This window comes from Calliphora vicina, chromosome 2 (genome assembly GCF_958450345.1).
Source record: "Calliphora vicina chromosome 2, idCalVici1.1, whole genome shotgun sequence".
Taxonomy (NCBI): Eukaryota; Metazoa; Arthropoda; class Insecta; order Diptera; family Calliphoridae; genus Calliphora; species Calliphora vicina.
The window spans coordinates 69,103,145-69,113,198 of record NC_088781.1 but is presented as its reverse complement, the minus strand read 5'-3'; positions in this window follow the sequence as shown (position 1 = coordinate 69,113,198).

The window sequence follows — 10,054 nt, the reverse complement described above, 5'->3', positions numbered from 1 at the left end:
CTCCAATTTGTTTCTATTGGAATTGAATACAGTGCACTCGCGATAATATAAAGACCCTAAAATATGAACACCCCAAAATATGAACACTTTTTACTTCCATTGGCTACTCTAAAATATGAACTTAGTGCAAAAGCTTTAAAATATGAACAGATTATTTTTGTTATATAACGGATTTTATCTATCTACACAAAGTTGAAATCTAAATCAATAGGGTAGTGGCTAAATTTTAATTCAACTGCATAATCATTTGGGGATTTCCCTAGCTGTTTGTGTTGAAAAATTTTTGTAGATATGAATTAGATGTCATTCGAAAATATTAACAATCTTGCAAAAGTGAACTGGTCCGGTTTTAATTAGTTCATATTATCGCGAGTGCACTGTATAACTCATGTAAAATTTTACGCCACTATGACCACGCCTTCCCTAAGCGACGGGACCTTAAAGTGCGAAAAATGCATTTTTTCGTTATTTACATGGGAAAAAATGCTATTTCAGTTTTTGTAAAAATTTTGCCAGAAATAAGTTACTCTTAGTCTTAATTTTAAGTAAAACCTGTTCAGAATATTATAGTCCAGGTAATTTTAAATATAGTCTGAAACTTTTACTAAAATCGGAATACGCTAGGTCAAAAGTAAAATATTTCAATATTTGGAATTTCTCATGGAAAAATGGCGAAATTGTGTATATTTTTGGACCGATTTTGATGAAACTTAAGAAAAATATAACATAAAGTCTAGTACTATAATATTCTGAAAAGGTTTTACTTAAAATTAATAAGAGTAAGGAAATTAGGCTCATTCGTCAAAATATGGCCAAAAAATTTGTTTTTCTCGACAATCACAAAATTTAAATCGCAGGCACGGAAAAACTATACGAGGTATTGTCATACTATTTTCACATTTTTATTCCCTATTATATTGTCAATAAATCCCCATGTGATGATCAAAAAATTCTGAAATTTCTTAAACAAAATTTTTAAAAATTTGAATATGGAATTTTGAAACTGCCGTTATAAAAATATTTTTTTTTGGTCATACCTGCGTATAGGTTAACGGTTTCCTACGAAGACAAAAACTCATATACAAGAAAATATGGATATATTTTAAGTAAAAATGAGCTTTTATTTTAATATTTCTAAAAATATGTTAATTTTGTTCCTACATTACTTGTTCTAGTGGCCTGGAACACATTAAAATAGCCTGGCGAATTTTTAATAACTTTAACATTTTTTAACCAATATCAGTCTTTTATATCTCATTAGAGACATATTACGTACACATTCTTTTAAATTAAATTGCAAAAGTAATTATTTAATGGCAAAATTTTTGCAAAAACTGAAAAATATCATTTTTCCCCTTGTAAATAACGAAAAAACGCATATTTCACTCTTTAAGGCCTCGTCGCTTAGGGCAGGCGTGGTCGTAGGGGCGTACAATTTTATATGAGTTATATTCAAGTCCGTTTCAACATTTCCAACATTTTAATCTAAGGGACACTCTAATATAGGGAAATACATTTTTTTATAATCGGTGCTTTGCCTTTTTAGATAAATCTTAAATTTGTTTGTCCTTAACAAAATTAAAAGTTTTTTCAATCGATTTCAAGAAGTATTTTTCGGAACTTTGTGGTCTAAAGAACTAGCCTGGAACCAATGTGTAATTATTTTTAAATAACTACTTCCTATAAAACTGTGTAAAATTGTTTGAGACATTGAGGCGATTTTGTTGTTTTTAAATATTAATTTTCTATTAAATATTTTTTTTTTTTTTTTTTCATCATTTATTTATTGTATCTTCATTATTTAATGAACTAACAATAAGTGGTTCAAATCTTATATCTAATATTATTATTTAATTAGTCCAGCCAGTGCCGGACGAAAAAATTTTGTATTCATGGTTGTTTTGGTTAAATTGGCATTCTTCCTTCTAGATTAGGTCTGCTGTGTCCCTCCTTCTTAATCGAGTGTGGCCACGGTTATCTAATATGTTGCGGGCCAGCGGGTTTGGGTGAACTTCAAGTTTTTTTAAATATTTTTGTACGTTTTTCGAGATTTCAGTTTTTACAATGGGCACGTTTAGATCTTTGTGTATATTCGCGTTTTTGATATACCAGGGGGCAACTGTGATCATTCTTAGAAACTTGTTTTGGCGTCTTTGGATCTTTTCTACATTTGACGCTGAGGCCGTGCCCCATAACTGTATGCCATAACACCATATCGGTTTTGTGATCATGTTATAAAGTAGAAGTTTACAATCTAAACTAAGCGTGGAGTTTCTGCCAATAAGCCAATTAATTTGAATTGATTTCAATTTCATTTGAGTCAACTTTGCATCTGTATGACTTTTCCATGTAAGGCGACGATCGAGATGTATTCCGAGGTATTTCACTTCCGATTGTTGAATTATTGTTTGGTTATTGATATGAATAGGGGGGCATGATTCTCTACGCAATGTAAATGTAATGTGTGTACATTTTTGCTCGTTGACTTTAATTTTCCATTGTTTTAACCATTTTTCTAATTCAAATATGTGGTTTTGTAAGTGACGAGACGCTTCTTGAGGGTTTTCATGAATGCTTAGAATAGCAGTATCATCAGCAAATGTTGATGTATGAGTGCGATTGTTAGTTGGCATATCAGACGAATACATCAAATATAAAAAAGGTCCCAGGATACTGCCTTGGGGGACTCCAGCTTCAATGGGTTGTGCAGTACTTAAAAAGTTTCCCTCTTTAACCTTAAATGTTCGACCAGTTAAATAGCTTTCCAATAGCTTATGTGTGTTTGCCGGTAAATTTTGACTCAATTTGTATATTAATCCAGCATGCCATACCTTATCAAACGCTTGAGAGATGTCGATGAAGAGTGCAGAACAGTATTTCTTTTCTTCAAACGCTTTTCTCACCATATTTACAAGTCTATGGGTTTGTTCGATAGTACTGTGTTTTATTCTCCATTATTCTCACAGATTTAGAGGTTTTTTGATCATTAAGTTTTGGTAACCCTGATGTATATGGTTATTATCTACATACATATGTGTATGACCATTTATTGTACGACAAATTTTCGAATCTCTCAGAAAATTCCCATAAATTTTGGCCTTTTTCCAAAATTATTGTTAATGTTCAATATTTTGAATTTTCATACATTCATAAAGATGTTTATTTGTGTGTTTGTAAATGTATGAACAACTTGTTTTGTTTTATTTATTTTGAATTCAAATTTTTGTTTTTGTCTTTTCTTTTCTGAGCTATAAAAAATATATCTATTATAGAAATCCTTATGTATATATTTTCTATAATATTCATACACATTTCTGTGTACAGATATGTATGTATGTATTTATATGTACATATGTGTGTTCGTATTTTTAATGAATATAATTTCTCAATGAATTTACGTGATTCATATGAAAAAAATTTGTGTTTTTAAGAAATTCTTTGGAAAAAAAAATAAGAAAAGTTCATTCCTCTAATGCGTGGACATTTGAAATATTTTCAATAAATTTTTATTTTGTTTTCTCTTAAATACAAACAATTGTATGTATATTATACTTATTTTGTTTTAAATTGTTGCCTATAATGATTATAATTAAACAATTTATTATACTTATTTATTAAATAATTAAACGTTACTGGAATTATTATGTTTATTTTCATTTCAGATCTACAAGGCATTATGTGAATAAAATTATTATTAAAATAAAATACAGAACGTAAGTACGTTTTTATATTAATATTCGTTTTTTTATTTATTAAGTATTATGTATTTCGTTAACTATAAATAAAATATGTAAATATAATTTTGCCATATACTACATTTCTCACGATTTAAAAATGCGGATTTCTAATTTTTAGCTTTTATTTTGAAACATTTGTACAATATAAATTTATTCAAATTGTTAGCTATGAACTTTCCCACCTTTCTGGCAACATATGGATGAGAACCGCTCATCTTTTAAGGCCAAGAACGAATCAAGTCAATAACGGATACTTTGTACCGTCGTTGAATTTTACTTTAACCTTTTTTTAGTTTTTTCGCGCTTCAATCGTTACTTGATCTCAGTAAAGTAAACTTTAATCTTGTTCTACAATTGAATTATATCGAGTCGGTTTTTTAATTTGAATTTGTCAATAAAACCTAAAATTTTGTACAACTACAATAGTAGAAAATCCATCGAAAGGAAAGGGTTTTTTTATTTTCAATAAAAACAACATTTTTTTATTAACAAACCAAGTTGTTTTGATACTTGGTTAAACTAATTGCAGGTCCCACATAAACTGGTGAAAGTTAAAACATTTGGTGGCTTAACACGGCTGGTTGGACGGGCTTCATGTACGATCTCTTACGTTTCTCGTTATCGTATTGAACCCATTTTTCATCGCAAATAATGATTCGGTCTAAAAATGATTTTCTAGCGTTAAAGCATAATTTCGGACATGCGAAATCGTCCCCCAATGATTTTGCAAACTCTTCATGCATAATGCCTCCAATTCTTGGTGTTCAAACTTGCTTTGGTGAGCAAGAAGTAAAGCAAAACTTCCCGCATATGACGCTTTGTTGACACAAAATGAGAAGTCCCATCTTCCACTTCCACTTCCCTCTCTCAAAAATATTTTTGAAGTTTGTTGGAATTATTTGAAATTGGATTTTTGTAAACAATGAAAAAAATCATTGCCACATATGAAAAAAGGCAAACAACGTTCATGAAATTTTTATTTTTAATGTGTAATTTATATTAGTGGTTAAAATATACGTATGTATGAAAGAGGAAACACAGTGAAATTATCTGTTTCTTTTACAAAGTTTGTCAAATCAAAAACATAGTGCAACAGACCATTTAAAAACTTTTATTACACATCACCTTGTACGTCTGAAAAAAATCAACATTAACCAAATCGATTAATAAGCAAAAAACAGTAAAAACGGAATTTCACCGAAAAATGTTGGTTTAAATTTTAATTTTGTTAAAGTATTATTTAGAAAAAATATGGGGAGCTGTCAGCTTTTTGATCCAAACTAGAACAATATAAAGTATGTATGTGCTAACTTTAGTGCTTGACGAAATTGCTTTCCTGGTCAATTCGCAGACGAATTTTTATCAGACTTCGTCGGGCTTAACAATGTGGTATATGTTTAATTTTATGAAAATAACCTTACATCTTTACTCATTATGAAAACTGAATATAAGTTTCATCATGTTGTTTTCATTATAAATTTTTATGTAGTATTGCGTCGGGTACACATAACTACAGTGGGACCTCGATTATCCGTATTGGTCGGGACCGGAAGCATTCTGTTTAATCAATTTTCCCGGTTAATTGAGTACCAATTTTGAATAGTTTTTTAAAGGATTTTATGTACATGTGTAAATAATATAAGGATTTTATTAAATTTCGGACATATGCCCACAGCATTTCATTTTCTGGGCAGAGTAAGTTATTCTGCGTATTTTTCAAAACTGCAGAAGTAAAAGCGTTCCAAGCATTATTAATTGACAACAGTGCTTTCTTGATGTTAAACGCTTTCTTAAATTCGTATCTATTGATTGACGTGAATAGTTTTTGCACTATAGTTTTTCGATAATGACATTTAAAGCTCCATATTGCACCCTGATCCATCGGTTGGATCAAATATGTCACATTTGGTTTGGAAAATTGTGTAAATCATTCATTGCTGTGTTTTTCAATTCTATTGATATGAATTGTGACAGCTATATAATTAGCTGAAGATTTTTGTCCTAAGTTTGTGAATTCCATGTCGCCGTTTTGTTTAATTTTGAGTGGAATATTTTAGCCTTTTCATTCACTATTATTCTAGAACTTTTGGATCTTCAGCAGTCTTTAAATATTTTCTGTTTCGAATGAGGAATTCCTCTTTTTCGTTTTATTCACATTGTGTATTTTGTTCAAAAATAATCGAAAAAAATAATAATCCCGGATAATTGAGGTAATTACTGTTAATCGATGCAAAAAATTTGAAATCGATCAAAATTTGTTTCTTTTTCTTTTACGGATAATTGATGTTGCCGGATAATCGAGGACTCACTGTATTACTCTTGAAAAAGAAACTTCGTTTGGTTCTGATTCTTGAAACCCGTGACTATTCTGTTTTTGGATTTCTTGAAGGCTGTGCAAGGGATGTTTTCCTTTAAAATAGCATAAATAGTTCCTTGTTTTTTGTTATTTAAAAACTAATTTCTTTAATTTAAATATAAAGTAGAACGATTTTTCATAATTCCTGTAAACGTCAGAACGTTAATATGGCGACAAAAAGAGAACGTGAGACTACCTTGTATATTTGTGTCATGGTTTAATATTGAGATTGCGTCACCCTGAAGGACAGAGTTTGGCAACTAAGGCAACTTATAGGAAATGTGTACCTAAAAAAATCTCATCCCACTACATCCAACCTTTTATTTTATTTAAAATTTAAAGAATTTGTAGAAAATTTACGTGGAAATTTCTACTTAAATGAATTGCACTGTAGCTACAATATTTTTAAAAAATTGTTTGATAATCTTGTGCTCCAAGATTTTGTCGATTAAAAGATTTTTGTATCTTGGCTTTTGCACAAGATTGAAATAAGCCAAAATACCGTTATCAAAATAATTCCGATTAGCTGTACCGTTACCTTTTAACCGTTTCGAATCGTAATCCAACCTTTTAAACATACTGTGTCACTTGTTGGTATAATTATACTAAGGATTCTTAAATATTAGCACTTTAAAAAAATTGCCCAATTTGTTTCTGTGTAACTCACTCTGCTATACAACCAGTTGGTTATAATGTGATGCAAAAGTTGATGCGATAGTACTTTTTTTAAATAATATTTCATATTGGTATAAGGTACTACCGAGACGCATTTGATATGTTCAAATAATTTTCAGTATTTCATGTATAAAAACTAATTTACAAATTCCTATACGCTCAGAATGATTTTCTGCTATAGATAACTACATATTTTCTATACAAAATCTTTTTTTTAACAGTACTTTATAAAGGAAATCTTCAGTTTAACTGTATTTTAAGAGGAAATTTTCAGTATAACAGTATTTTCTATAAAAAAATCTTGTACCTAACAGTATATTCTATTGTAAATCCTGTGTATAGCATTAGTTTCTATAGAAAATCTTCAGTATAACAGTATTTTCTACAGAAAATCTTCAATATAACAGTATTTTCTATAGAACATCTACACTCTAAAAAATGCATGCAAATTTACTACTATAAAGTAATATGCTTATCCAAATTATTTACATACTTTTATCTGTAAAAATACATAAATAATATAGTATTTTGAATGTTTCAATACATGTTTATAATATAATAGGCATTTTAACTTTAAAATTACATATAATCTGAGTAAATATAATTTTTACACACAAAGTGTGCCCTGGTACTAACTTTAAATGAGTAATAGAAAATGTCAACATTTTATTTCTAAAATAATAAAAAAGCTTCGAAACGTTTCAATAACCCTTATTATTAAAGGTTAGGTTAGGAAGGGATGTACATTGAGTGTACTTCCACTCGGAGACCCTGAGGTCCATTGTGATTCCCTTCAATAGAGATAGATAAAGATGATAGCCTTAGAGTAAGCAAAAAAGTCCAAAATTCCGTCTGTTAAAAAGAAGAAGAAAGAAAGGAAAGATAAGTCTTTTTACGGATTTGGACCTGCCGTAGAACGTCCCTTAAATAGCCACCCTATTCCCTTAATGAAACCCAGTATGTTGCTTAGTTTGCAGCCAGCAACACTACCAAGTTCGTCCAGAAATCTATTTCCTAGCCATTTAAGTCTGTGACCCTGTAGCATAGGGCAGTTGCACATAATGTGCTCTACTGTCTCTATCTCCTCTGCATCCCCACATACTCTACAGAAGTCCTGTGTGCCATTATCCCATTTACCCTTAAAGGCTCCAATTGAGCAATGACCGGTTATCACTCCTACTAGAATCCTGAGATTGTACCTATCCAACTCTAACAGTGTTTCAGTCGCGTTCGCATTCAGTCTTGGCCATAAGGCCCTGGACACTTTGCAATCTGATCTACTGCACCAGGATTGATTCGTACAGTCCCGGAATCTTTCGTAGATTACCCTGTAGTAGTGACAAATGGGTGGTCTAACAGCCCGTTCCCTAGTGTCATGGTCCAGATCAGAACCATGTCTAGCAAGTTCATCTGCTACCTCGTTACCCTGTATATCACAGTGCCCTGGTACCCAGCACAATCTCACTGAGTAGTGTACCAATTGCTCCTCCAGAGCTCTCCTACAGTCCTCTACTAGGTTGGAGTGTACTAAATGACATTCCAAGGCCTTCAGTGCCGCCTGACTGTCTACATATGTATATCGTCACTACAGCCCCCCTATTGATGTGTGTCCCTATCAACTCTGTGGCTTTCCAGATCGCGAAGATCTCTGCCTGGAAGTCGCTACACTCGTTAGAGAGTCTATATGAGCGCTTGATGTCTTGGTCGACCAAATAAACCCCGGCCCCTGTACCAGAATCCATTTTGGAACCGTCTGTGAAAACTGCGCACCTACTGCTATTTTTTTTATTATTATTAAAAATTCCATAAAAAAGTTAATAGAAATTGTTATAAACGTAAAATAAAATTTGCAATAAAGAACATATCGAAATGTGTGCGAAAAATTGATGCAAAATGTATAAAGTTTGTTGAAAAATACGTGTGTGTATAAATTGGCAGCTGTCGAATTTAAGACTTCCGGAAACAATATCTCAATGTATTCGCAGAACAGTAATTCATTAAGATAAATCCAGTTCAAATAATTCGTGGCCATTGATATTCCACCAGAACACCATTGTAATCAATTTAAATGGAAGGAGGAAGTATTTAGATATTTTGGCGAAAACATAATTTATAAAATCAGATGCCTAAAGAAAAACACACAGGAGCTTGCAGTACTTGACGCCATAATACCAAAGGTTTCAGTTTAAAAACTTTGAGGTAAAGCACTTTATTTCGATTGCATTAATGATAAATGATTGGATCTATTTTTGTATATATTGCATATTTTATCATTAAGCAAATATATCTCCAAAAATTAAGTGCTGTTAGAAATGAATCCATAGATCCTAATAATTTTATGAAAATGAAGGAAGACATGAATAAAAATGTTCTGTCTGTTATCTATTTTTCCAATTTATTCAGTTCTTATTTAATTTTAATTAAACAACTTTTTAAAAATACCATTTTTTGTTTTTATTTCCTTTTAATTTGAAGTGACAGTAACTTTAGACATTTTTAATGTATTTTTACACACAAAAAATTCAAATTTATATGAAATTGGTATGTTCCAAGGCGTATTAACAAGGTGAGTGCGTCCCGGCAACAAATACAACAATGCAAAAACAACAGGCAATTTGTTTTTGTTAAAATGTACGTTAAATGTCAAAATCAAGGCGAATTAAAATATTACTATGTTATTTACAATAACAAATGTAAACATAAACAATGTTTGACATATAGTGTACATAAAATCACAGCGAATTAAGAAACAGCGTATCACCTTGTTAATACGCCTTGGTATGTTCCTAAACATTTTTTACGGCCATTTTCACAATGTACGATTATTTCATTTTAACCGGAAAATTAACTAACTGTCGGTTTGTTTAACGGGGACCATTTAACCAACGGTTACCGATTTACGTTTCACCATCATTTGATTACTTAACCAAAGCATTCAGTAGATAGTATGGCAATAATGCATACATTTGTTTACGAAAAATAGTGTAATGAAAGATTAAAATATAAAAAATTGTCTAAAAGACGGCATAAAAAATAATAGTTTGTGTTTTCTTAGTGGTATAATAAAAAAAACGTATAAAACTCAAAAATATTAAGGTACCTAACTGTAAAATTTACAGAACAAACTGAACAACAATTACTGAAAACCAACAAGCAAAAGTGCACATTTGTTGTTTGGTTTGTAAGTGCAATATCCGGGTGGTATATGGATCACCCCGTGCAAAATTTACTTTTCTTCGCTTTACACTTTTAAAAATTCTAAATATTACAAAAATATAAATGTTTT